The following is a 5,115-nucleotide window of genomic DNA, read 5'->3' as shown; positions in this document are numbered from 1 at the left end:
AAATAGACACAGCAGAAATTTATTTACATGGAGAATGCGATAGCTCCTGACAACTATACTGGCCATGTTAATTATAGGGATTCAGAATTGTATGCTGAGGTCTGTTGAACTGGTAGGACAGGAATAAAAACAATTTATATGCAAGGAGATATAAACGATTCATTCAAAAAAATACATTTAAGGTGAAGAAGGAAATGACAATAGCAAACACTTAGTCATTTCCAAGACTGGCCACAATTTCGTTCATGTTTAAATACAGTGAAGAAAAGCTACTGGTCTTGGGTGTGTGAGTGTTAGAAAATGGAACTTTTTGTTGTTGTTTATAACTCTATAAAATATGAGGCCATCGTCTCAATTAAAAGCAATAAGAAGTGTTCTCTTCTGTTTGCCATAGGATATGATCCAGCTGAAGTCTTTTAGTTTACTGATACTTGTTCTTGCAGAGGTCAATGGCACATTGTTGGGATATACTGTCCAGTAAACTCTTATGTCCTGGGGACTCCAGTGGCTGTAGCCTGAGAAAGATTACTGTATCCAAAGGACCTCTGATGTTTCTTGCAGCACACAGCTGTACTCATCAGACTGCTTCCCAGGGGGAGAAAGAGGTGCTGAGCACAAGGAAATGCCAGCACTAATTATTATTAGTTTTAGAAAACTAATTATTATTAGTTTTTGGTCTGATAATGATACATGCTGAAATCGATCCCTATGTCCAGAAGGAGGAGTAGAATATTTGCAAACATGTTGGTGTCACGTATAGCAATAATTGAAACAAAACTACAAATTAGTTAGTGGATCACATATGATTATGAGAAAAAGCGGTTAATGTTTACACGCTCCTTCATTCGAATTTTTTTTTCAATTTTAAGTAATTGTCACATAGCCTCTAACTTAAAGGCTATTTTTCCCATAGTTTTGAATGATTATCTAGTATTTCTTCAGAAAGCTAGGTAAATACAATGCCAGCTGCAGAACTACACACACCAAAATCACTTGTGCAGTCAGAGAGACAGGTCTGCATTCACTGACTGCCCTCAGCAACTTCCAAATAGTTGCTTCACCTTCAGACGTGTAGTTGATGAAACTGAGTCATTTTCCTTAACTCTAAAAAGCACAATTTCACTCCTTTGAGTTAAACTCAAGATTAAAAATAAGTATGTAAAGCACTTGGTATGTTTGAGTGCTTGAGAAATGCTTCTAATCCCATATTCCTTTTTCTTTTTTTGAGACAGGGTCTCACTATGTCACCCTCAGTAGAGTACTCTGGCTCACAGCTCACAACAACCTAAACTCTTGGACTTAAGTGATTCTCTTGCCTAAGGCTCCCAAGTAGCTGCGACTACAGGTGCCTACCACAATGCCTGGATACGTTTTGGTTATAGTTGTCATTGTTTAGCAGGCCAGGGCTGAGTTCGAACCCACAAGCTCAGGTATGTGGCTGGAGCCCTAGCCGCTGAGCTACAGGCACTGAGCCCAAACTCCTTTTTCTTACAGATATGATTCCTTTGTCTTTAACAATTTTTCACTAAATATAATATGAGTTAGCTTAGACAGTATTGTTTCTATCATCACCTAACCACAAAATACACCATTTGGTTTATGCTTTATTTTTTTTCTATCCTCTACTGTTTCTCTGTCAGATATGCATAAGATAACTTTTCCATTACCTGAAGTATAGTATTGTACTGATTGTATAGTATTAAGCGTTTTTTACTTAATATTCGTCAATAAGTTTTTAAAAATTTTATTTGTGTGTATAACCATGTAGGTATGCGTAAATCCAGTTTGTCATCATTTACAGAGAGAGATGCATCTCTTAATAATAGAATTAATAATTATTAAGAAAGCAACAACATATTCGTTCCCAATAAATATAATTTAAATATAATTTTCTGAAAATTCAATAAAAATAATTGAATTTCTGTATTTCTTGACATGGCAATGGTTATAAAACTGATTAAATACATTGAAAAAGCCTTATTATAAGTGGAAAAATATGAAATATTTTGCATGTGCTTCAGGTAAAGGGATATCATACTGAAAATTAAAATTTTTGTGTTATCTTTCATTTCAAATACAGGCTGCTGATTATTTTCTTTCTTTTTTTTTTTTTTTTTAAATATGGAACGCTTCACGAATTTGCGTGTCATCCTTGCGCAGGGGCCATGCTAATCTTCTCTGTATCGTTCCAATTTTAGTATATGTGCTGCCGAAGCGAGCACGGCTGCTGATTATTTTCATGTGGTATTTCAATTAGATTACCTGTCAACAATTATTTCTCATTTTAATCATTTTTTTCTTTTATGTATGAGCCTGTTATCAGTTACATTTTTCTCTGTAAACTTTTCAAGTTTGCATCTAAAATTTCTTCAGCATGCTTCTACACTCATCATACTTTTTCTATATTGCTACCTTTATTCAAATCTTAGATACATTTAATTTTTAATTAATTTGCTAAGTAAATGCTTAGACATGCTTATATTTCTAATCAACACTCAGATTCTTCCTGTCACCTGTTAGTGTCACACTTGAATATTTAATCGGTAGTTTTCAAATGATAATCAGATACTTGCATTTTTTCGCCATTATAGGAATGTGGAAATTATAACTGGAGACATATACTTGAACATTCAGTAGATAGACTGCACTTTAAACTGTGCTATAAATTAAATTAATGCCACTAATTAAAAAATGACATTTCAAGCACTACTGTTCACTGTATGTTTGGTGTATTTGTCAGACATTTTTCTTTAAATTTTCTAAAATAAAAAATTCTAAATGTGTTTTTTTGCAGTTTTTTGGCCAGGACTGGCTTTGAACCCGCCACCTCTGACATATGGGGCCGGCACCCTACTTCTTTGGGCCACAGGCACTGCACTCTAATGTTATCTTTTAGAGTTAAAATTATTTTAACTAAAATTATTTCAAATGTCCATATGAATTATATTTTAGTTAATTATTTTAACTAAAATTATTTTAACTAAAAGTATGAAATATTTATTGAGTGTATTCACATATTTTTTTTGCAGGTGGTGGTTATTTTTATCTGTCAACTGGGCCAAAGTGCCCAGGTATTTGGTCAAATATTATTCTGGATATGTACATGAGGTGTTTCTGGATGAGATTAACATTTACATCAGTAGACTGAGTAAAGTAGTTGTTCACCAGAAAATGGATGGGGTTTATCTGATCAATTATAAACTTTAATCAAACCAAAAGGCTGAATAAGAGAGAAATTATTTTGCCTGATGGAATGAGCTGAGACATCCGTCTCTTTCTGCCCTTAGATTCTAAGATTCTAACTAAAATTTTGGCCCATCCTGTGTGTTGACCCTGCAGTTTGGGCTGGAGCTGCACCGTCAGCTATACCGAGTCTCCACCTTGCTGACTGTAGATTTTGAGATCTTTCACCATCTGAAATTGCATGAGCCAATTCTTTGTTTTATATACATATAACTAAAAGGAGATTATATATTACATAATATTATGTAATTATATATTATATATTATAGGAGATTATATATTATGTAATATATAATATATTACGTAATATATAATCTCCTACTGGTTCTATTTATCAGAGGATCCCATTTAATACACTACATTATACAATGAACATAGAAATTGACATACCATAAAATGTCAAAAAATAATAATTCTTTTGAAAATTGCTAACTGGAACTATTTTAGTATTTGACCCATATTGTTATTTAAGCAGAAATGAAATTCTACAAAAATATTTCAGCCATTATTATTATTCAAGAAATAGTAAAGCTTTTCCTACTGTGTATGTAGCATTGCTCAGATTATTCATTTACAGATAAAAGTATTATGGTCCAGACAGGAAAAATTACTTTATAGATCATAGATTTGAGAGCAATATCACCTAAATTCATTTAAATTAATCTCACCATTCATATAAACCAGATACCAAAAAAAAATTTCAAAAATGTCCATATGAATTATATTTTAAGCACATTTTAGGTCATATTTTTAAAAAAAATAAGAAAAAATAATTATTATTTAATTATATTCTGAAAAGGATTACATCAATAATTTACAAATAATCTCCTAAGAAACATTTTCCAATGATTAGGGTGTTAAATGTTCTATTTTAGGAGAATGCCCATGGAATAAGGAGGGGTGAACAATTGTTAACATTTTATTGGTAAATGGCTCCGCGCTTCTGTTTCAAAAGGATTCACTGTTTATCTTGAGTAATTCTGTTTGCTCAAAGATTAACACAAACTATCACAAACCACAAGAAAAAGATAGACTTTATAAATTCACTCATTAAACTATTTCTCTCAACATACAAAAACAATTTTTAATCATCCAAAGAATTTTCAGAAAAGATACATCATCAGAATAAATAAGGATGTTTAAAAATTTGCCAAATATAATTTTGTAAATATGTATTTCTTTAAGTACATGGAAAAAGGTACAAAGCTATTATAGAGACACTCAGGGAAAATAAAGCCACAAAATGTATGAATTAAAAATCAAGGCACAAAGCACATCACAAGAGAAATCCTTGTATTTTGAATGCAAAACATTTTATATCTTTGAAAAAATAAATATGAAACGTTAATTTTAATAATGACTAAGAACTATAAACTATTACTTATATAAAATATGGTTCACAAGAATCAGTATAATAATATACGATAACTACTATGGGTATAATGGAGAACATTTTATTCCAGAAAGCTTAAAGTAGAGGCACAATGTAGCAACTTACTGAGACACTAATTGGGGCATCAAGATTTTATGATCAGAAGTACTTTATGAGAAAGAATGTCAAAATATAATCTCTTAGTTAAGAGATGAAAAAACCCACAGTACATTTTAACTCCTTAAGAAGAAAATATCTATATTACTTTAATATAACATAGACATTCTTTAGAAATTTCATATTAATGTTGTATAAAATGAATTAGAAAATATTATTGGGTTTCAATCTGTTGTCCTCATTCTTGACAACCAAATAATAAGACGGCATTTAAGAAAATATATCCACCATTGTGTTAATAATTTTACAGTCAATTTAACTGTAAGGATTACCAAAAAGCCAATTTTTATAATGATTCTGTATCCAGAGTTACCCATAGAACT

General features: G+C 31.4%; 1 non-coding gene across 1 annotated transcript; it reads right to left on the bottom strand.

Moving 5' to 3' along the window:
* Positions 1 to 2,115: 2,115 nt before the first annotated feature.
* Positions 2,116 to 2,222, bottom strand: LOC128574442 (U6 spliceosomal RNA). The gene has a single exon (XR_008376793.1). It is a non-coding gene; the product is annotated as a U6 spliceosomal RNA (small nuclear RNA).
* Positions 2,223 to 5,115: the final 2,893 nt, after the last annotated feature.

Source organism: Nycticebus coucang, chromosome 21 (genome assembly GCF_027406575.1).
Source record: "Nycticebus coucang isolate mNycCou1 chromosome 21, mNycCou1.pri, whole genome shotgun sequence".
NCBI classification, from domain to species: domain Eukaryota; kingdom Metazoa; phylum Chordata; class Mammalia; order Primates; family Lorisidae; genus Nycticebus; species Nycticebus coucang.
This window is presented reverse-complemented; position numbering and strand designations above follow the sequence as displayed.